The following is a 25662-nucleotide window of genomic DNA, read 5'->3' as shown; positions in this document are numbered from 1 at the left end:
CTAGCACAAAGAATACACCAGAGCACATCAAAATAAAATTATTCACCTCCAGAGATAAAGAGAAAATATTAAACTCCAAGATAAATGAGAAATATTGCATACAAATGAACAAGGATAAAGGTGAAAGATTTTTTTTTTGTCAAAAACAACACAAGCTAGAATATAGATGAAAAGATTTTAAAATTTTAAGCAAAAGAATTTACAATCTTGATATCTTTGCCCCCAAAAAACACCTATCAAAAATAAAGACTTTTTTGAAATACACATAAATGAAAGAATTGAATATCAATCAGTAGACTTACACTTTAAGAGAAATTCTTTAGGTAAAAAGGAAACAACTGCAGATGGAAACCTGGGCTTACACAATGGGAAAAACAGAACTGGAAATTCAAAATATAAAGAATTTTTCTTGTTTTTAAAAGTGTTTAAAAAGAGAGTCAATTGTTTAAAGCAAAAGTAATAGCAATATACTTTGGAGTTTATAGTACAGATAGAAATAAAATGTAGAAAAATAACAGCACAAAGTCTGAGAAGAAATATACTGTTATGTTTCTTTTTACTATACATGAAACAGTATGGTATAAGGTAAAGACATATTGTGATGTGTTAAAAAGTGTACCATAAATCCTAAAGAAACCACTAATATAGCTCTAAAAAGAGCGGTAGCTCACGAATGAAGAAAATAAATAAAATAAAACAGTAACTATACAATTCATTCCCAGGTGATGTTAGTGGTAAATAATCTGCCTGCCAACGCAGGAGATGTTAGAGATGTGAGTTCCATTACTGGGTTGGAAAGATCCCCTGGAGGAGGGCATGGCAACTCACTCCAGTATTCTTGCCTAGAGAATCCCATGGACAGAGGAGCCTGGTGGGCTACAGTCCATGGGGCTGGAGAGTCGAACGCAACTTCTCAGTTGTTGTGAGACAACACTAATCTATGGTCTAGACATTTCACTCTTATGTACTCATCCAAGAAAACTGAAAAAAGTGATCATTAAAAGACATACTCAAATGTTCTTAGTTTATTTGTAATAGCCATCAAACTGGAAATAATATGAGTACATAGTAACTGATTCTGGGTAAACATTTGTGGTATATTGATACGGTGCAATACAGCTTAGCAACATGAAGCAAAAATGATTGATAAGGACAATTATGTCTTAAAATATAATGGATATATCTTAAAATAATTCTTCTGAGTGAAAGAAGTCAGAAAAGATATTGCACATTTTGTATGATTCCATTTCACTGAAATTCTAGCAAATGCAAATTAATCTCTAGTAACATGAAACAAATCAGTAATTTCCTGGGGACAAGAAGAGTGACTAGAAAGGATGGAGGGATAGATTAAAAAGGGCAAAAAGAAATGCTTAGGGGTGATGACTATGTACATTATCTTGATTGCAGTGATTTTTTTCCAATGGGTATGTACATTTGTCAAAAGTTAATTGTACCCTTTAAAGGTGGAGAGCTTATTGTATGTTCATTATACTCAATGGTAAAAAACAAGTATGTCCAAGTACTAGCTTTGCAACTATACAGCTAAGTGACTTTCAGCCACTTACTAATACACTATAAGATCAACCTTCCTTCATAAATTAAGGGTGACATCTTCCTTCTAGGTATATTGGAAGATAAAAATGAAATTTTTGTTAGCCATCTATTACAATGCTAAACATAAATTTTGCATAAAAATTAACTATAGGATGATCAATTACTAAACAATACAAATTACTACAAAAACAAAATGCTATATCACATTTTTAAAAATCACAATGGCACAATATCCAACAAGATGTCTCACATGATGGTTCTCAATCACTTTTATGTTCTAGAAATATTACTTAAGACCAAATGTTTAAAACTACTACTCTAGTGGGTTTCCCCAATGGTTCAGCTGTAAAGAATCTGCCTGCAATGCAGGAGATATGGATTCAATGCCTGATGGGAAGATCCCCGGAGAAGGAAATGGCAACCCACTCTAGTATTCTTGCCTCATTCCAGTATTCTTGCTGGAAAATCCCATGGACAGAGGAGCCTGGTGGACTTTGGTCCATGGGGTGGCAGAGAGTTAGACACAACTGAACACAGCACCCCACTCTTACTAAGGGACAGTATAGAGTTGATTACATGGTTATATCTAGTCAACATATACTATAACCTGTATCACTAAAATTAAAAGACCAACAAGTGAAAAAGTAGTGTAACATTATAACTTTTGTCTCACTTTTCTCCTTCAGTTCATTAATACAGACTTGTCTGAATAGTCTGCTTAATTTCCTCTAGATTTTGCCAAGGTGAATACATTTAATTAAAATCCTTTCATTCAGTGAATAAAGTCAATATAGCAACTCACCTAAAAGTGAAGCCCCAGTACAACTTTACTCATTAGTCAGAAGCTTTGGGCTTTGAATTAATCTGGATTATGTCTCAACTTCATTTTACCTGCCCTACTTAGAAAGGTACTATTTTCACAGTAAGAATATATCTAAGCAGAGAAATATATTAAATGGATCTCTGTGATTTTTTCCTTCTTCCCCATTCTCAGTTTCTACATGGAAAAATACTTAGGTCACTAAAGATCAGGTAAGATGATGATGTGAAAGCATTATACAAAGAGTAATATTATTAGTATTGCTAGTACTGCCAGTGCTGTTATTGCCACCACTACTGGTATTACTATTACTATGACCGCTACTACCTCTATTAGTGCTCCTTAAGAGAGATGGAAAGTGGAAGGGAAAGGAGGAAGAGAAACAAGTAAACAGCAGAAAGAAGAAAAGGTACAAAAAGGATAATTGGCTATCTCCACTATTCTAATTTTTATGTTTGTATTCTTTTCCAGAAATCAGGGTAATGATATGAGCCCTCTAATCACCTTCCTCATTTTGGGGGTTGCCAGATTTAACAAAAAAGAAAAAAATAAAGAGCACTAGGTTAAATTTGAAGTCAAGATAAACAAAAAATTATTTTTTACATAAGTATGTCCCATGCAATATTCAGAATTTACACTAGAAAAAATTTTGTTATTTATCACCAACTAAGTTTAACTATGCATTCTACATCTTATCTGTCAATTATTCCCTTTACTTCTGTATTTTTCATCTTTCTTATAATATGTGCCCACCCCCAATAAAGTGTGCAGGAGTAACTTTCAAGAGTCCATAATCCAATTAGTTCATAGGAGTAGAATCTACCTATCACCAGCTAAGTGTGGAAGAGAAACCTTCTACCTTCTTCGTCTGGCGAAAAACCAATTGTAAGGAATGAAAGATAAGAGGAGAGGAAACACGAGGAGATGAGAAGGTGAACATTTTCAGACAGATCATAATAGTAACAAAGTAAGTTGCACAGAAATTAAAGAAATATGCCTTAGGATATAGGAAGGCAGAAACTGGAGCAAGTAGCTGTAGACATAGCTGAGACTGATACTACCACATGGGAGGCAGCATGTGAGTAAATAGGTATTATTGATGAATTAATTTGGTTGAAAAACTACCTTTGTTTAATCAAGTATTATATTTCATCATAAAGTATGTTTATTACCCTTATCATGGGAGAATGCAGTCCTCTTTAAGAGTAGCTCATGTGGTTAAATCTTTGTCAATCTTCTAACATTACCATATAAAAAAAACTCTAGAAATGAAAAAAATACTGATATCTCTGCTCATTCTACCAAATATAATTTATGCAACTAGGTGAGAACTCTTTTTTCTTTGCTCTTTAAGAGTAGCTTTCACTGTAAATCTGCATAATGCCTCCTCAGTGAGTCAATTATATACAAATGCTGTATTTGCTGCTTGATCTTTAGTAGAAAGAGCAAATGAATCAAAAATCAGAAATGGAGATTTTAGTTTTTCTATTTTCTGTCTTGAACTAGGGCAACAGTCACTCAGTTAATCTGTCACTCATTTTGTAACCTGGATAATGGAAACTAATAAAACCTGCTGACATATCTTATAAAATATTTGAAGAACTTAACTATTTCTTAATGTGCTGGAATATATAACTAAAAGCTATTACTTCAGACTTGTTTCATACAGCGAGGGAATTACTTAAATCTATGTAAAGAACATAGAATAAAGGAGCAATTTCACCTTAGTGAAACAGTAAGTTTGCCACCAGCAAATTAGTAGGAAGGAGAAATGGGGATGGCAACCTTATAATTTTATCATTCTAACTGGGAGATTCTATAGTAGATAGACTATTAGTAATAACTCCTGGACAACAGATATAAATGGGGATTATCCAAAGCAAAATGAGCTATGTGGTCACTCCAGATCTGGAAAACTAGTCTTGAAATTGCATTGACATCGAGTATACAGAATTTTTACTGGTTACATGTTTGTTTTGTGTAACAGAGAAGATGTGGAGTGATGCAGACTTGAGGCAGATAGGAATTCCCAAAGACAGGAAAACTGTTCAGAGTTGGATATGTTAAATCATTTGTAGAAAAATAGATTTCAAAGACAGAAAATATTTGAAAATTTGTATATCTGGAGACTCCAAAGGAAAAAAATACTTTAAAGCATTTAATTTTCAGATTCTACCAACATTGAAAAGTACTGAAAATGTAAAAATGTGGTTAGTTTTGCAGTCACTTGAAAAATTATATTTCAGTGGAAATAACTGGGGATTATATTTTATTACAGATTGCTTTATGCATCAAACCTTGTATTAACATATGCATTTTAAATGTTAAATTATGAGGAGAAAATACTCCAGAATTCTTCAAAAGATTATATACTTCATCAATGAGTATATAAAGGAGGACAGTACATTGTAATAATGAAAAGGAAGATTATTTTACATTATGAGTACCTTATTTAATCAATATGAACTTTGAACTAGGTATTACTTTCCATATTTTATGGAGCAACTTAGAGAAAATTTAAGCGAGCAGTTAAACCACTAGTAAGTGACAAAATTCTCCAGAAGAGAAGGAAATGGCAAACCACTTCAGTATTCTTGCCTTGAGAACCCCATGAACAGTATGAAAAGGAAAAAAAACAGGACACTTAAGACGAACTCACCAGGTTGGTAGGTGCCCAGTATGCTACTGGAGATCAGTGGAGAAATAACTCGAGAAAGAAGGAAGAGACGGAGCCAAAGCAACAGCACCACCCAGTTGTGGATGTGACTGGTGATGGCAGTAAAGTCCGATGCTGCAAAGAGCAATATCGCATAGGAACCTGGGATATTTGGCCCATGAATCAAGGCAATTTGAAAGTGCTTAAACAGGAGATGGCAAGAGTGAACATCGACATTTTAGGAATCAGTGAACTAAAATGGACTGGAATGGGTGAATTTAACTCAGATGCCCCTTATATCTACTACTGTGGGTGAGAATCCCTTAGAAGAAATGGAGTAGCCATCATAGTCAACAAAAGAGTCCGAAATGCAGTACTTGGATGCAATCTCAAAAATGACAGAATGATCTCTGTTCATTCCAAGGCAAACCATTCAATATCATGGTAATTCAAGTCTATGCCCTGACCAGTAATGCTGAAGAAGTTGAAGTTGAATGAGTCTATGAAGACCTACAAGACCTTCTAGAACTAATACCCCCAAAAGATGTCCTTTTCATTATAGGGGACTGGAATGCAAAAGCAGGAAGTCAAGAAACACCTGGAGTAACAGGCAAATTTGGCCTCGGAGTACGGAATGAAGCAGGGCAAATGTGAATAGGGTTTTGCCAAGAGAATGCACTGGTCATAGCAAACACCTTCTCCCAAGAACACAAGAGAAGACTCTACACATGGACATCACCAGATGGTCAACACCAAAATCAGATTGATTATATTCTTTGCAGCCAAAGATGGAGAAGCTCTGTATAGTCAGCAAAAACAAGACCAGGAGTAGACTGTGGCTCTGATCATGAACTCCTGATTGCCAAATTCAGACCTAAATTGAAGAAAGTAGGGAAAACCATTAGACTATTCAGCCCTGACCTAAGTTAAATTCTTTATGACTATACAGTGGAAGTAAGAAATAGATTCAAGGGATTAGCTCTGAAAGACAGGGTGCCTGAAGAACCATGGACAGAGGTTCATGACATTGTACAGGAGACAGGGAGCAAGACCATCCCCAAGAAAAACAAATGCAAAAAGGCAAAATGGTTGTCTGAGGAGGCCTTACAAATAGCTGTGAAAAGAAGAGAAGTGAAAGGCAAGGGAGAAAAGGAAAGAGATACCCATTTGAATACAGAGTTCCAAAGAATAGCAAGGAGAGATAAGAAAGCCTCCCTCAGCGATCAGTGTAAAGAAATAGAGGAAAACAACAGAATGGGAAAGACTAGAGATCTCTTCAAGAAAATCAGAGATAACAAGGGAATATTTCATGCAAAGACGGGTACAATAAAGGACAGAAATGATATGGACCTAACAGAAGCAGAAGATATTAAGAAGAGGTGGCAAGAATGCACAGAAGTACTACACAAAAAAGATCTTCACAACCAGATAATCATGATGGTGTGATCACTCATCTAGAGCCAGATATCCTGGAATGCGAAGTCAAGTGGGCCTTAGGAAACATCATTACAAGCAAAGCTAGTGGAGGTGATGAAATTCCAGTTGAGCTATTTCAAATCCTAAAAAGACGATGCTATAAAAGTGCTGCACTCAATATTCCAGCAAACTTGGAAAACTCAGCAGTGGCCACAGGACTGGAAAAAGTCGGTTTTCATTCCAATCCAAAGAAAGCCAATGCCAAAGAATGCTCAAACTACCACACAATTGCACTCATCTCACATGCTAGCAAAGTAATGCTCAAAATCCTCTAAAACAGTCTTCAACAGTATGTGAACTGTGAAATTCTAGATGTTCAAGCTGGATTTAGAAAAGAGAGAGGAACCAGAGATCAAGTTGGGAACATCCATTGGATCACTGAAAAAGCAAGTGAGTCCCAGGAAAATATCTATTTCTACTTTCTTGGCTATGCCAAAGCCTTTGACTGTGTGGATCACAATAAACTGGAAAATTCTGAAAGAGATGGGAATACCAGACCACCTGACCTGCCTCTTGAGAAATCTGTATGCAGGTCAGGAAGCAACAGTTAGAACTGGACATGGAACAATAGACTGGTTCCAAACCAGAAAAGGAGTACATCAAGGCTGTATATTATCGCCCTGCTTATTTAACTTATATGCTGAATACATCATGAGAAACACTGGGATGGATGAAGCACAAGCTGGAACCAAGATTGCCAGGGGAAAAATATCAATAAGCTCAGAGATGCTGATGATACCACCCTTATGGTAGAAAGCAAAGAAGAACTAAAGAGCCTCTTAATGAAAGTGAAAGAGGAGAGTGAAAAAGCTGGCTTAAAGCTCAACATTCAGAAAACTAAGATCATGGCATCTGGTCCCATCACTTCATGATAAATAGATGGGGAAGCAACGGAAAGAGTGAGAGACTTTATTTTCTTAGGCTCCAAAATCACTGCAGATGGTGACTTCAGCCATGAAATTAAAAGATGCTTGCTCCTTGGAAGAAAAGTTATGACCAACCTAGACAGCATATTACAAAGCAGAGACATTACTTTGCCAACAAAGGTCTGTCTAGTCAAAGGTATGGTTTTTCCAGTAGTCATGTATGGATGTGGGAGTTGGACTATAAAAAAAGCTGAGTGCTGAAGAAATGATGCTTTTGAACTGTGGTGTTGGAGAAGACTCTTGAGAGAGTCCCTTGGCCTGCAGGGATATCCAACCAGTCCATCCTAAAGGAAATCAGTCCTGAATATTAATTGGAAGGACTGATGTTGAAGCTGAAACTCCAATAGTTTGGCCACCTGAAGCAAAGAACTGACTCAATGGAAAAGACCCTGATGCTGGGAAAGATTGTAGGCAGGAGGAGAAGGGGACAACAGAGGATGAAATTGTTGGATGGCGTCACCGACAGGTATGAATTTGAGTAAACTCCAGGAGTTGGTGATGGACAAAGAGGCATGGCATGTTGTAGTCCATGGAGTCGTAAAGAGTCGGACACGACTAAATAACTGAACTGAACTGACTGAAGTGGCAAAATTAGGAATTAACAATTCTTTCTTGACACAGTCATTCACTTTGGAAAAAAAAAAAAAACAACTTAAACTGTGATCAAATTTGAACAGATAAATAAATTTTCCAAATCCATAAAATGAAATCCTATATATAATTGAATATGAATCAATTTTTTGCAATATAACTGAATCTTTCAAAAGTAATCTTGAACAAAAGAAGTCAGAGACAAACAATACTGTGTGAACTCATTTATATAAAGCTCAAAAATAGGCGTCTGTAAACTATAATGTTTGAAAGTATTAAGGATCAGAATTCTCAGTTAGTTAATTAAGAGCATAAGAGAAAATGATTATCACAAAGTTTGGAGTACTACTAGGAAGGAGGGTTTATCATTGTTAAGCTAAATATATATATTGGGTTCTCAGGCACTAGAAATGGTATTTATTTTCATGTGGGTTTTGAATATCCAAGTGTTTGCCTGTTGAGAAATTATTAAACTATATTCATGCTTTATATACTTTCTGTATGTTTGTTATATCAAAATACAAAGTTTTATTGTTAATAACAGAAATTTATGGATATTTTGGAGCCAATAAATTTTGAAAATTATTTGGAGAATTATATCTGTAGAAATATGTAATATACCAGAATTGACTCTAAAAGAAAACCCAAAAGATTCATAATCATTAAGAAAATACATCTAAATTTAGTGTTCCCAAAATGGTTCTATAAAGTAATTCTATTAAGTATTTAATAAACATAAGCTCAATGTATGCAAATATATTTAGAGTAGAGAAAATTGGAAAGCACTTGAAAAGTATTCTTTGAGAATAGTAAAACTTTAATTTCAAAACCAAGTAAGGACTAATAAAAAAAGAAAAATAACCTGTACTTCTCTTGAACAGAAATAATATCGTACTCAGAGTGTTAGCAAATGCAGCAAGTTATAAAAAGATAACATACTGTGATGAAGTTGTACCTATTCCATGATTCTGTTTATATAATATTCTTGAAATGACAAAATTATTAAGAATACAGAATGTAGCTGACAGAGGGTAGAGTATGTGTTATGTGAGTTGGATGTGGCGATGAAAGTGACATAGGAATTCTTAGGGTGATGTATTATTCATATCTTGAATTTTTCAATGTCAGAATCCTGGTTATGATCAGTATCAGTTCAGTCGCTCATTTGTGTCTGACTCTTTGCAACCCCATGGACTGCAGTGCACCAGGATTCCCTGTCCATTACCAACTCCTGGAGCTTGCTCAAACTCCTGTCCATCAAGTCAATGATGCCATCCAACCATCTCATCCTCTGTCATCCCCTTCTCCTCCTGCCTTTAATCTTTTCCAGCATCAGGGTCTTTTCCAATGAGTCAGTTCTTTGCATCAGGTGGCCAAAGTATTAGAGTTTCAGCTTCAGCATCAGTCCTTCCAATGAATATTCAGGACTGATTTTCTTTAGGATGGACTGGTTGATTTCCTTGCAGTCCAAGGGACTCTCAAGAGTCTTCTCCAACACCACAGTTCAAAAGCATCATTTCTTCAGCACTCAGCTTTCTTTATAGTCCAATTCACACATCCACATATGACTACTGGAAAAACCATAGTTTTGACTAGATGGATCTTTGTTATGATATCATACTATAGTTTGTTACATGTTCTCACTAGGGATAATTCAATAAAGGTATTGTGAGGTTCTTGTATTATTCCATACAACTGCAGGTGAGTTAATAATCATCTCAACATAAATACTTAATTAAAGAAATATACAATAGCTAAAAATAATAAATCTTAAAACATGTTCAAAGTTTTCACAAAACACAATACAAATCAAAATTTTAAAGTAGAAAAAAATGGACAGATATGTCACAATATATACAGGAAAACTCAATATTATAAAGATGTCAATGCTATAAAAATTTCATACCAAATTAGCTAGAATTATCTGCATCAACTTCAACAGAAATACTAAATTCTCTGCTTTGACTCTTTGTGACCCTATGGACTGTATCCCACCAGGCTCCTCTGTTCATGGAATTTTCTAGGCAAGAACACTGGAGTGGGTAGCAGTTTCCTTATCCAGGGGATCTTCCCAGGGATCAGACCAGCATCTCCTGCATTGCAGGCAGATTTTTTTACCACTGAGCTACTGGGGAAGCCCCAGGCTGAGGAGTATAATTTCATCTTTTAAAAATGTCTTTATTTTTCTGCTAGTAAGCTTTGTACTGCTCTTAGCAGGGTCACTGGATGATGAATTTGTGGGATTAGAATTTTGTAGCTGCTGCTTACTGCTTGTTACTGGACAAGATTGCCTGTGGATTTGGGGTTTTCCTTGCCTAAGTGCACACAACAAATATGTGTTTTAATAAGAATTATACCCCTGCCCTTTTGATTTAACATAATATTTTCTCATAAAACACCACTCACTTTTACAAATAAACTGTATGTTTGAGATGAAACTAAACTCCCCAGTACACCTAAAATTTCCTATTGTGAAGTTCTACTCCACTGATAGAGGTGTCTGTGCTCTTCATCCTATCTCAGGAAACGTTCCCAACCCTGCCCTTGCCTGGAATTTGGTTATGTGCTCTTCTTCAAGTGGATCCAGGATGCTCCCCTGAAGCATCTTCTAAGTTCTTCCCCCATGAATTAATTTTCTGATGATTATTACTAACATAGAGCAAAGATTTATTAGTGGAGTAATATCCTCATTGCTCTTCTGAATATAACACTGTATTAATCCCCTATCTCTGCATTTAGGAGTTGTCTTTTCCCCTCTCACCCATCCTGTCATCCCCTTACTCATCTACCCACATGATCATTGAATTCAGTCACATCCTTTTGTTTGAAGGGCAGGAGATAATTATCCAAATGTAATGATGCTTTTAAAAAAGAAAAAGAAAAACCTAACTGCTTCCATCTGTTCATTCAATTTAGTTTATTCTTTTTTTTAAAATTAAATTTAGTTTAAAATGTAGTAAGATATAGTATAGATTAGAATCTGAATAATTATTGTGATGTAGATGATCATTATAGTCTTCTACTTCAAATAGTTAGCATCTTGCTTGGATTTCTGGCTTTAAAGGATGGCGATTGATATCAATTTAAATAAAGGCATCTTTTAAAAAAATTTTTTGTATACTACTACATATTTAATTTTTTTCTTTACTTAGTATAGTAATTCATATTGCTTTTTATTAGGAACATCTGTTACTGTTTCGAATATGTTTTCATGCTATAACTTTTTCTTTCTTCCTTTATAAAAGCCAACATAATTTAGTAACTAGTTATTCATAAATTAATATAGTTCTGAATTATACTGAGAAACTGTCTATTATTTTTTCACTTTATTCTTGAGTACTGTCTTAGCTTGCTTGGGAGGAAACTAAGATTCTAGTTCCAATCATTAGAAGCAGCCCTAAAATTGTGAACAAACAATAAAATTGGCATTTCTGATTCTCATCGACATCATGCAGCTGTGGAGATAAATAAATCATATGGGGTAAATGTTTCTGTTCCAGCTAATTGGACTATACCCTTATAGACTAGCCTTACTATGCAAAAATAGTTATTGCTCTCTTATATCTTCATTTTCATCATCATCATCATCATCATCATCATCATCATCATATCTTATTCAGATGAGTTGATTAGAAAAACTATAATGAGTTATAGGATTTCGTATCATGCAAATGTACTTTTTCACTAGCTGATGAGTTTATTCTCATCTTTTGCTTAAGAATACAAACTTGTAACAAGGGTGAATCAAGCCTATGCATATGTAATGATGTAGAAATAGTTCCATTCTATGTATGTGTATATATGTGTCTGCAATTCCTGTGCCTATTTTTTCTACAGCTCTCTTTTCAATAAAGTTTGTTGTAAGCTTTTCTACCCTTAGACAGAAAAGCTGTACCCCATGATTATTGAAAAAGCTTGATATTGTTTGAATTTTGACTCAAAATGACCCTTGAAATGGATTCTGAAGGAATAATTTAAGAAACAAATTTTATGCCTAAGTAATCAAATTCTGTAAAAATTTCCATTGGCAGTGTTAAAGTATTAATATAACATAAACATAAACAGACTGCAGTGTATCTCATACCTTGCTGTATTAAGAATAATCAAAAACCCCTTGACTACAAAGGCATACTTACTAAAAGCATTAATATTACATATACTGCATACAGATACAGCTTACATCAAAGCATTTCACAGCTGAAATGGTAGAAAGTGTGAATTAAATATATGGAGTAGGTTATCTTAAATAGTAATCATTTTAAAGTAATAACCTGTCTAAAAATTATGGCTTACTGCTTCTGCATTTGGTATTCCGCTAGAAGTTGGCCTGTCAAAACTGCCTATTCTGACTGATAAATGTTCAAAAGACTATACTAGAATATTGACAAACTCTCAACTTGCATGTATTATAAAGATAAGAAGACTAAGTTTATATTTACTCCAGTTCATAGCCTAGCCCTGAACTTTACAAAACAGGAAAGCTTTGATAATGATTTTTTGGATTATGTATGAATAAGAATACACACACACACGCACACAGCTTCATCATTTTTAATAGAAAAGCATACGGCATTGTATCAACCAGAGTTCTACCAAACACACAGAAGCAGTAGGATGTTTATATTAAGAGATTTATTGCAAGGAATAGACTTAAGATTGTCAGGGCTGGCGAAGCAATTCTGAAATTTAAGGAAGGCCTCCAAGAAAGGGAGGCTGGAACTCCTGAGCACAAGGGAATGGAAGCTGTTACTCAGGTAAAATATCTTAAGGAAAGCCTAGTTTTAGTCTCACAGTTTGTCAACTGATTGAATTAAGCCCACGGAGTTTATCTAGGATATTCTTCCTTCATTAAAGTCAACTGGAAATTTAATCATATCTACAAAATCTCTACATAGTATTTGATTAGATATTGGAACATAAAACTAACCATCAGGTGCAAAGTTTAACGATGTGGGTGATTTACTGCCTTTGACACTCATGAAGTCAAATATTTAAGGTAATCTCACTATAAATACAATCCTTATGCCTTATGTTGGCATGAAATGCTAAATGTGTGAGTAGGTTGGCCATTTAAAATGTTATTAGCGTGTCCAATAAACACTGCATCCTCTGCATCAAAAGCATGGTCAAAACTCGAGTTTTCTTGCTATATAATGAGAATCTCTAATATTACTTATAATATTATTTGCACACTCTTCTTAAGCCTGCAAGTAATTCACACTGTGGTATCTTTTCTCTTTCTCTCTTCTGATCTTCAAATTTCATCACCATGCTTTGCATACTGCTCTGCTTTGATGTGTTTAAAGCATTAAACATAATAATTGATTAATTATTGACTAGCAGTGGTTTATGTCTTATTTGTTCTATAGAATCAGACTACTCTGCATTCTTAGAATGACACATACGTCTTTGTTCATTTCCTCATTTATCCTATAAACATTAATTAGACAAGGAAAAATTAAAGAGTTCAAAGAGAGAATAATTAAAGTAGTAACATCATGTTTAAACAGAGAAGGAGATGTAGGTTAAAGTGGGCTTATTGACTTAGAAAACAGATGAAAAAATGAGGGAAAAGTAAATTATAAAAATATTTAAGCATGCAATATGGAATCAGATATACTTTGCTTTGAATCACAGATTTCTCACTTAGTAACCACCTTTAAGCAAATTATATAAAATATGTGTGCCTGTTTCTTCATCTACAAATGGGCTTAATAGCTATTAATTATTTGTTAAATAAATATCTAAAGTAATAAAATACATGAGCCAGGTACTATACTCTTCACTGGGTACATAAAAGTGAATGATATGGATATACTCCACTTTCCCATAGATCCTCTGTTTAACCTACAGGGCTAGTACCGATGGGGACACTGCCTGTAAAGCATTTAATAGCATGCATGATTCACAGAACCAACAAAGAGAAATTTTCATCATTATTATAATTACTTCATGTAGCCATGGCATCATATATGTAATAATCAGTGTTTTCTAGAGAGACACAATCAATAGGGGATACATAGGTGTGTGTGTGTGTGTGTGTGTGTGTGTACATATATATAGTATTAACTCACATGATTATGGAGGCTGAATGTCTCATGCTCTCCTATCTGCAAGCTGGAGATCCAAGAAAGTCAATGAGTTTGAAGGCCTGAGAACCAGAGAGAGTGGTGTAGATTCCAACCCGAGTTGGAAGGCCTGAGGACCAGGAGCATTAAGGACAGGAGAAAATGGGTATTTCAGTTCAACAGTCAGGCAGAGAGTGAATTCAACTTTTCTTCACCATTTTGTTCTATGGCAATCTTCAATGAGGGCTTCCCAGTCGGCTCAAGTGGTAAAGAATAAGAATCCATCTGCCAATGCGGGAAGCACAGGCAGGAGACACATGTTTAATCCCTGGCTCAGAAAGATCCCCTGGAGGAGGAAGTGGAAATCCACTCCAGCATTCTTACCTGGAGAATCACATGGACAGAGGTGCCTGGTACAGGCTTCAGTCCATGGGGTCATAAAGAGTTGGACATGACTGAGCACACACACACATGTACACATACACAAAAAATCTTCAATGGATTATATGATGCCTGCTAACATTGGGGGTAGTCAACTGCTTATTCATTGTACCATTTCAAATTATAATCTCCTCCAGAAATATTTTCACATATACATTCAGAAATAATGTTCAACCAGGTATCTGAGCATCCCCTTGACTAGTCAAGTTGACACATAAAACTAGCTGTCACAAGTATATATGAAAGAGCCTCTTGATGAAGGTAAAAGAGGAGAATGAAAAGCTGGCTTGAAACTCAACATTTAAAAAACTAAGATCATGGCATCTGGTCCCATTATTTCATGGCAAATAGAAGGGTGAAAAGTGGAAGCAATGACAGGTTTTATTTTTTTAGGCTCCAAAACCACTGCAGACAGTGACTGCAGCCATGAAATTAACAGACACTTACTCCTTGGAAGGAAAGCTATGATAAACCTAGAAAATATATTAAAAAGCAGAGACATAACTTTGCTGACAAAGGTCCATATAGTAAAAGTTCTGGTTTTTCTAGTAGTCATGTACATATGTGAGAGTTGGACCATAAAAGAAGGTTGAGCACCAAAGAACTGATGTTTTCAAACTGTGGTGCTGGAGAAGACCCTTGAGAGTCCCTTGGACTGCAAGGAGATCCAATCAGTCCATCCTAAAGAAAATCAGTCCTGAATATTCATTGGAAGAACTGATGTTAAAGCTGAAGCTCCAATACTTTGGCTATCTGATGTGAAAAGCCAACTTACTGGAAAAGACCCTGATACTGGGAAAGACTGAAGGCAAAAGGAGAAGGAGGTGGCAGAGGATGAGATGGTTGAATGGCATCGCCAACATGGTGGAGATGAGTTTGAGTAGGCTCCAGGACTTGGTGATGGCCAGGGAAGCCTGGTGTGCTGCACACAAGAGTCAGACACAACTGAGCAACTGAATTGAGTCAGTGATGCTGTCATCACTGGGTTGATCTCCTTGCAGTCCAAGGGACTTTCAAGAGTCTTCTCCAACACCACAGTTCAAAAGCATCAATTCTTTGGCAGTCAGCTTTCTTTATAGATCAACTGTCACATCCATACATGACTACTGGAAAAACCATAGCTTTGATTAGACGGACCTTTGTTGGCAAAGTAATGTTTCTGCTTTTAAATATGCTGTCTACGTTGGTCATAGCTTTTCTTCCAAGGAGCAAGCATCTTTTAATTTCATGGCTGCAGTCGCCATCTGCGGTGATTTTGGAGCCCAAAAATAAAAAGCCTCTTAAATGGATATGAATTTGAGCAAACTCTGGGAGATAGTGGAGGACTGAGGAGTCTGGCATGCTAGGGATCACAGACAGTTGGATAAAACTTAGTGACTGAACAACAACAAGAAAAAGGTATGTATGAAGTTACTGCATGAGATAGCTGGAAATCGGTGGTCAGAGTAGAATGCTGAAAATAGTAATAAATATTTGAAATATTGTGGAGGCATCACTTGATTAGAGTATTTCAAAGACTGTGAGACTAAGCTACTAGAAACGTCATATATTGCATATATATCAAGGGCTGTAATAGTGATAAACAATGAAGTCCACTGGAAGATTTTGGAAACATATCTAGTTAAAAGCAATGACAAGTATACTCAGAAAATAAACACTAGAGACAGTCAAAACACAACTGGGAACAAGAATAAACCAACAGTATTCTTACTATTCTAGGCTCTGTAAAAGGATAGAACAAAATCAATTTAAATATTGGTAAGTGAGAGCCAATTTATCATTATTTACAGGTCATTGGAAGGACTGATGCTGAAGCTGAAACTGCAATACTTTGGCCACCTAATGTGAAGAACTGACTCATTGGAAGAGATCCTGATGCTGGGAAAGATTGAAGGCAGGAGCAGAAGGGGATAACAGAGGATGAGATGGTTGAATGGCATCACCGACTCAATGGACATGAGCTTGAGTAAACTCCGGGAGCTGGCGATGGACAGGGAGGCCTGGAGTGCAGCAGTCCAAGGGGTCTCAAAGAGCCGGACACGACTAAGTGACTGAACTGAACCGAAGAGGTCATTCATGTATGTACAAACAAATATTTCATATGGATATGCCATGCATTTAGGAGCTAAAGATTTCCCTAGGAAATGAAATTCATGAATGGAATTAGAAATGAGTTAAACTTATCCATTGGAAGAGAAGGACAAAGTGTGTTCCAACAAAGAGAAAAAGTAAGAGACAGAGAAAGCAGAATGTGTAAGGACACAAAAATATTTAAAATCTAGATGGAGGTCAGTGGTTAATGGCATACATATGGATGAAGCTGGAAAGAGAAGTCGGGGAATTATCAATAAGGGTCTTGCAAATCCTTTTTTTCTCCCAAATTGGGAAAACAGAAAGACTTTCCAGAGAGTACACATTGGCAGTTATTGATAAATCAATACTCAGATTCTTTACTTCCAAAGTCAATTTACAAAACTGATCTATTTGAGAAGGCTGACTCATAACAAGCACTATCTAAATGTTACTGATCATTGTGTTCTATTGAGCTAAGGCACACAAGGCTCACTGCTTTTTTTCCTATTTATCTTTATTAAATATGGGGGGTTTTACTCAAGTAAATACATTTTCAAGAGCTAGTTGAGGACTTGGATCCATCTTAGTATGCAGAGAGTAAGTAAAAATGTGGATTTCACAGCCGTTCAATTAATATAGACAACCTTACTGCATCACCAGAAAGGCAATTTAAATGCTTGAACTGTTTTTTATCTGGTCCTATACGCAGCAGCAGCAGAATTCTTTTCAAGTAAGTCTGGCTGCAGATTTTGGCTGAAGAATTAAAGCTCTGACCAGATATGGTTAAAACTGGAAAGGCTTATTGTTTTGGGTCACTCCAGTCACAGTGACATGCTGACAGGCTGCAAGGAACCAGCTCTGCATATTTCTACTTATTCCTCTGATTTGATTGATGGAACTTGCACTGGTTAACACTGTGCCTCATCTGGGACTGTGCAGGCTCACTCTTCACAAAAACCACAAATGAGATATGCTGAACCAATCTTTTCCAGAGTATTAGGATCTGTTGTTTTCTTTCTCTGGAAAAAAGTTATCACCGAAATTACCCATTTAAATTATATTCACTTTTACTTTGAGGACTTGCTGTGACTTTGTTAAATTAACTTTTTTTAGGTGGAACCCCCAAAGTGGCAGATGATGAAGTTCAACAAAAGGCCACATGGGAACTGAAATAGAACAGTGAATTGGTCACATGTCCTGGAGGAGGTACACAGCATTTCTTGAGGGGTCCTGGGAAGGTCAGGGTAGGGTACAGGGGAGTGAGCTGCAGGAACTTAGGTGCACGCCTTTATTAAGGCCCACACGTAGCATGTCTAAGGCCAGACTGGTCAGTGCAAACCAGAAAGAGTGGAGTTTTGGTAATCTCCAAGGAATTCATCTAAGGGGCACACAGGGAAAGCAGTTAGAAGGCAGGGGAGACTATCACAAGGGGCTTTGGTGGAATCATACCAGGAATCTTCATTTAGTTATGACTCTGTGGGTTGTTTTAGGGCAGTTATATCTAGGGGAGGCCACTGTCAGTTCAAGTCATTAGCCACACAAAACAGATGCTGAAGCAGTAATATTATGGAGTAGATTAACTAACTCTTAATAGGACTATATTAAACTTTGCTATTTTTTTGGTACTCGTAGTTTTAAAATTAAGGGCACAGATGTCTTTCTCCTGATTCAAACTCATGAAGTGTGGGAAGCAGATGCATGAATAGAGATATGGTGACTGGGAGCTATAATAGATGTCCTGCTTCAGGGAAAGATGGAGGTGAAAGGAAGATTCCCTCTGTAGCTACTGCCCTTCCCTTTTTAAAAAAACTTCCTGCTCTGCCTGTCCTTGATCCAAGATGGCAATTTTAGACTGGAAGAACGTGCCTATTGGTCATTGCTGCATGTTGTGTAAATGTAACTACCCCCAAAGGTAAGGTATCATTTTGTTCTCTACGTTGTGTGCCTTGCTTGAGTTTAAGGGAAAGATCTCTTATAGAAGTCAGGGCCACAGTGAGATCTTTGCTCTACTTCATTCTTTGTTGTTGTTTTACTATTATTTTGGGCATCAGGATAAAAGAACACATCATAGACCTGCAAGGAAATATGTGTGTTCCTTTAGTTTGTCACAGACAGTGTGGTCCCAACCATTTTATACCAAAGGATAATCCTTCACTAGGGAATGAGTTCCTCGACAACTGGGAACATACTAAGATTGTTTTAAAATATCCATTAAATGAATAAGTGATATGTAAATGACTCATTTTGTCTTTTAGGAAACTGGAAGTCGTTCAGTCGTTTCCAACTCTTTGTGACCCCATGGAGTAGTCCATGGAATTCTCCAGGCCAGAATACTGGAGTGGGTAGCCGTTCCTTTCTCCAGGGGATCTTCCCAACTCAGGGATCAAACCAGGTCTCCTGCATTGCAGACAGATTTTTTACCATCTGAGCTACCAGGGAAGTTCTGTAATCCAGGGAACTATCATAAAGATGATTTTCAAATGATGTTACTAAACACTAATTTAGTTGAACAGTTCTTGGTAATTTTGTACATTAGATAAGCTTATGATGCTTTTAAAACTATATATGTTAGACTGACCCTTGATATTCTAAAATAAGACTTTAAAGTAGAACTTTGGTTTCCATGACTTGAAAATCTCAAAATAATCTCTTAAAAAATCTCCTTAAAAATATCTATATATATTCTGATATATAAACTCTGTCAGGAACTTTGCTAATGTAGGATAACTCAATCTTAATCAAACAAATGATATGTGTTCCAAAATGCAATGGCTTTTCTTAAACAAATTATGAAATGCTCACATTTCAACACACTGGTTTTTCTCTGTCTAGAAAGCCCTGATATACTAATTAGCTCAGAATCATTTTTCATGAAATTAAATTTTTTTTCTTATCATTCCTCTCACTTCCATTAGCACACAGAGTCAAGCGCTTACTGTAATGGAAAGATCAGAGGCTTATTAAACAGTGATTTGAACTCACATATTAGCATCTGTTCTTTCCTAAAATCTCACTGAAAGAGCCATCAAGATGTTTTTATAGACATAGATCCATAAGAACAAAGAGAAATTGAGAGAAATGAATGCTGGAAAGAAGACAATAATACTTGAAATGCTGGGATGTAGATTGATGAGTGATGGCTGACTTAGAAGAATGCACAAGGTTGACTCTCAGGGATTTTCAAGGAGGGTGGGCACAGGAGACTCAGAGCATGCCTATGGTTCCTTTGGGACACTGAATAGCCCAGGCTTGGGAAACAGTGATAACCTTTACAATTGTCTAGAGGTGAGCAAGGGGCAGAAAGCAAGTGCATTGGTTAAGAATCTGATTTAGCAAGCTGTTAGGTACCTAAAACCTCTCTCAGCTCCCTCAGTTGGGTAACTATACCTCCTTTTCCTTGGTAGCTGGAGGTTTAATGTCTGAAAAGTTTAACTAAAGTTTCTTTGAATCTGGGAATGCTGGCCACTGAAGCAAAAACAGATAACTAAAATTCACATATTGAAAGGTGAAACTACAGTTTGCAGCCTGAAAACATTCAGACTGATAACACCCAGCAGTTTGGAGGATTCCTCTTTGCAGATTTTGAAGGCTATTGGAAAAGACTGAAAAGATTGGATATTGGGTAACCATCCCACATAGCCTGGAAACCACTACAAAATACAACAAAGTCCATTTGACACTCATTTACTGAATTCCTTCTACATGCACAGCACTGTTCTAGTTGTTGGGAATGAGGCAGCAATATCTATACTGAGAAAGATAGGTGGATAGATAAATAGATAGGTGGATAATGTGTATGTGTACATAATGTATATTCAAAAATCTCTGCTGCCATGAAACTTATATTCCAGTAACGAGAGAAAAAAGAGAAAAAAATAAGCAGTGTTTGACAATAATGGTTAATATTAGCAGATACTTAGGTAGCATTTACTATGTCTGTTCACACTCTTTAAGCACTTCACAGACATACACTAACTTGTTTATTCCTCATATCAATTTTATGAGGTAGGGGCTATTATTATCCATATTTACAGATCTAGTAGTTGAAGCACAGAGAAAATTAATTTGTCCAAGATTTCACAGCTTTAAAGTGGTAGACTGGCATTTGAATCCAGATAATATGATGCCAGAGTTTGTGCTGTTTATACTATGCTATACTACCATAATTTATATGCTAATTAGTGCTACCAAGAGAAAGCTAGGGATAAAGTATTGTGACATTGGTTCCAGGAGCCTCTGTATATACCAAAGATGCTCAAGATCCAAAGATGCTCACGTCCCATAGTTGACCTTCTATATTCTTGATTCCACATTTGCAAATTCAGCCAAACTTCATTCGTATAGTACTATATGTATTGAAAAAAATCTACATGTAAATGGACCTCTGCAGTTCACACCTGTGCTGTTTAAGGGTTAACTTTATAAGAAATATATATTTGGTCTTCATCCGGGGTTTCTGATTTATAGCTTCCCAAAGCCCTTGGAAATGTGTAAGTTATGTTAATAAGATGACTTCTGGAAAGCACTTATTTGGGGGCTGGTTAACAGGAGAACTAACCTTACCATTAGAGGATTGCAACCATCAGTCCCAGCCCCTGACTCTGGGGTGGAGAGTGGGGCTGGAAGTTGAATCAATTGCCAGTGACCAATGATTTAATCAATTATGTCTATGTCATGAAGCCTCCGTACATGTGTGCTAAATTGCTTCAGTTGTGTCCGACTCTTTGCGACCCTAGGGACTGTAGCCTGCCAGGCTTCTCTGTCCACAGGATTTTCCAGGCAATAATGCTGGAGTGGGCTGCTATGCCTTCCTCCAGGGGATCTTCCCGACACAGGGATCAAACCCATGTCTCCTGCAGTCTCCTGCAGTCTCCTGCATTGCAGGTGCTGCCACTAGGAAGACCAATGAAGCCTCCATAAAAATCCGAAAGGACAGGTTCAAAGAGCTGTTGGGTTGATGAACATATGGAGGCCCTGGGAGGAAGGGTGGGAGGGTGGAGAGAGGGCAGAAGCTCCACATCTTTCCCCATCCCTTCCACATGCACTTCTACCATCTGATTGTTCCTAACTCACCTTCTGTTATAATACACCAGTAATCTCATACCTAGGATATTTCTCAGAGTTCTGTGAGCCACTCTAGCAAATTAGTTGTACTAAGGAAGAGGTCTTGGTAACCTCTGGTTTATATCCATCTGGTCAGAAGCAGAGGCTACACCTGTGCTTGTGATTGGCACCTGAATTGGGGGGCATGGGGTGATGTCTTATAGGAATGAACTCTCAACTTATAGGATCAAATGCTATCTCCAAGTAGATGGAACCCATACACACAATTGGAAACTAAATCTCAGAGCACCAAGGAGACAGAGAATCCTGTGCCTGGTGGGGTCCTGGGCTGTGGGGAATAGTGAAAGCTTATAATTTTAATTAGGGTTGTCAGGGAAGACACTGAAAGAAGGACATCTGAACAATGTTTGGAAGAAGATAGGGAGCTAGCCATGCAGCTCTTTGATATAAAAATTATGCAGACAAAGGTAACATGTGAAAACTGAAGTCAGAATGAGCCTGGAATGCGCAAGGAACCAATGGAGCTGCAGCAGGATAGAAGAGATCCAGCGTAATAGGAGAAACTGGATCCAGGACCCAGACCATGCACGGTCTTGTGCAATGGTGATGACTCTGACTTTCAGTCCAATAGAGATAACTATGGCTCTTTGTTGAGGATAGACTTAAGGTCAAGAATAAAAGTGGGGGGAATTTTACCATAATCCAGAGAGAAATGATAAAGCTTGGAGGATGAAGAGAACAATGAAGGTGGTTATATGTCTACCACTCAATCAACCCTACATGTGATAAAATGCTTTTAATCAAAATCAAGATTTTCATGACAAATAATTTCTAAAGTAGAATTTTATACCCAGACCCATTAACAGTATGAGAGCTGATTAGCAACATATTCAGGAATATCAGCCAAGAATCTTACTAACAAAATCCACTTGGGTTAGTTTCAATAAATGGGAAGGTATTACAGTCCATTATTTAGCTCTCAGAACCTCTAGGTGGACAAGAAAACTGAACTCAGAAAACACACAGCAGAAGTATATACACACGGAGGAGATTAGTTTAGCGAGAATCACACTGACGCTTTATGTACTACTAACATCACATCCTACAGAAATGTCACAGCTCCAACACTGGAACTCCTAAAGAGCTGGATTCCTCCACAATGATACTGGCCAAAAGACAGACTTTATGTATACCTGTGTCTTCTTCCTTAAGTAACAGTCTCATATAGCTGTATATGTGAGCTTCGGTTGAAATCAAGGTCATGTGTCTCCATGGTAGCATAAGGAAGGCTAAGTAATGAGCTGTGCCATTTGTATTAGGGACATGGAAGTTAAATATGAAGTACTCCCAACTTAGGAAGTGATTTCCAAACATGTTGAGTGCAAACACAGACTATAAACATGACAGATTTTTACTTTCATTCCACATTTTCTACTTAAAACCAAAACATACTCTTCATATGCATACATTTCCCTAAACAACACAAATAATGTGTTCCTTTTAACATAATGCAATTCTCATTGAATAAAAGTAAGTATATCCTCTCATGAAAAGGGAAACCAAATAAGACACATCAGTTACTTTCTCTAGGTTTAAATGCAGGTCTTTGGATGATCTTCAGGTAAAGTATAGAACCTATTTGTTAATTATAAAATAAATATAAAGTTGCATTTTAAATTTAACTACTGTCTACATGTTTTACTTAAGTAGAGGGATTGTGGGTTAAAAATAAAGGAAAATATTACACAAAAGGGAACAAAAATATGAGTGGATACTTTAACTCTATGCAACTTGTCACAGATCTATAATTTGTACTTATAAAGTTCTCCTTTTCTGACCAGGTTCCTCTTCCCTTCACCCCTAACCAATGTATTTACTCCTCAGGACTTTTACCTGAGAGTAAATTTTGTTTTGTGTTTGCTTACTTTACTCATGTTTTTATCACTGAGTTCATGGTGATCTGATTCATAGATATTATATTATTTTTTATCACTACATGCAGCAGAATTAGGATGAATTTTGCTGAATTCTTCTCCTTGTTTTTCAAGCACCCTCTTTACCATTTCAACACAAGCTGGAATGGTGCCAGCTCCATTTTTCTTAGTAATATATATCAGTCATGCACACAATATCAAAATCAATTCTTAACCTTTCGGTATTAGTAAGGCATGAAAAGCCTGAATAGACCAGAATGTAGCCATATTCTCCAATGTGATATATGACTTTTTTATGTTCACTAGATTTGAGAGATGATTTGCTTGGAGACATTTTTGTACATCTGCTAGGGTAGGCACTAGGAGATTTTGCTCTGGACTGTTTCTTCAGCATTTTTGTGAGGCAAAAATGGTTGGAAGATGTCAGCAGTACCCCAACAGAGGACAGGTTTATGTGCTGCCTGGTGTAATAATGATAGCATCTCTAGGTGGGGTGGATTTCAGAGAGATTTGCTTATAGTCCAATTAAAAAAAATATTGTGTGTTTTTAAGATTCAGGTTTCTTGGCTGTTATCCTAGCCTGTTCAGACTATCTTAACAAAATAACACAGACTGGGTGGCTTAAGAAACAGAAATTTGTTTTCTTATAGTTCTGGAGCCTGGGAATATCAAGATCAAGGTACTGGCAAATCAGATTTCATTCTAAGTCCTCTTCTTGCAGCGTGTAGGTGGTCACCCTTGCGTGCATACATACAGCCTTTCTGTCACTGAGAGAGAGAGTGTTCTCTGGTGTCTTTCCTTTAAGGACACTAATCCTGTTAGACCAGGGCCCCACACCTAAGACATCATTTAACTTCAGTTACTTTCTTAGAAGCCCCATGTCCAAATATAGCCACATGGAGGGTTGGGGCTTCAACTCATGAACTTAGGGGACACAAGCATTCAGTTTATAATAGCTGTGATGCAAACTCATACACATGCAGCAACTATCTAGTTGGGCAAATCCATCAGTTTGAATGGAGAGTTAAACTCATTCCACTTGCTATTCTGTGAATAATAAAGTTTTTTTCTCTTACCTAGTCATCTCACTCACTAAACTGACCAGCCAACTTGTCAGTTTGTAAGAGGATAAAATATTAGAGCATTGACAATTCTGGACTCTTGGCACAAATAACTTTTCCTGCTACACCAAGAGTAAATCAACAGAATCAAATTTATACATACAGAAGGAACAAGTTTAATCCAAACTAATTAAAGTTCATTCATATAATTGCCAGCATTTCCACTCCAGATGGAAATTTCTAACATACCTAACCATTTCTAACAGTTCTGTACCTGGGGATTCTCCAGGCAAGAATATTGGAATGGGTTGCCATGCCTTCTTCCAGGGAATCTTCCCAACCCAGGGATTGAGCTCAGGTCTCCCACATTGCAGGCAGATTCTTTACCATCTGAGCTACCAGGGAAGGAATAAGCAAATATAATTACATATTATATATATTTATAATATTATATATAGACATAAAATAGATGCATATATAATTATCATATGTATGGTACCCAGTTATAGATAGGTCCTCCAGAATATGGCCATGAATTGGGCTCATAGTTAATCCCTACTTTGGCATATTGAATAGTAGTGATATAGTCAGTGAAGACTTAGGAAAATCTACTGAGGAATCCATGCAATTTCTCCATTCCTGTAAAAATGGGTACTTCATTTATGAGCTAATTGAGCATGTAATGGTGTGACTTAGGAAAAAAACTGATAGCCACATGACAGTTACTTTCTTTTTTTCATTTGTTTATTGTAAGCCTCCTTTGCATCTTAGACTTGTGTTAATTTTTTTCATGAAACGGAAACATCACATTCTAGTTCCATTTTGAAAGATCTGTCCAGGTGACTCCCAGAACTCCTTGACTTCAGTCCTCCTGTATAGTTCAAGTCCCTGAAAACCTACCAAATGATTAGTCACTACTCATGAATAAAATTGTATCTCCTTCCAGGCATTTTCACCAGAAATATCCTTTCTGTGAAGAGAGATGCTTCTTCTAG

The sequence above is a fragment of the Odocoileus virginianus genome, chromosome 22, assembly GCF_023699985.2.
Source record: "Odocoileus virginianus isolate 20LAN1187 ecotype Illinois chromosome 22, Ovbor_1.2, whole genome shotgun sequence".
NCBI classification, from domain to species: domain Eukaryota; kingdom Metazoa; phylum Chordata; class Mammalia; order Artiodactyla; family Cervidae; genus Odocoileus; species Odocoileus virginianus.
This window is presented reverse-complemented; position numbering follows the sequence as displayed.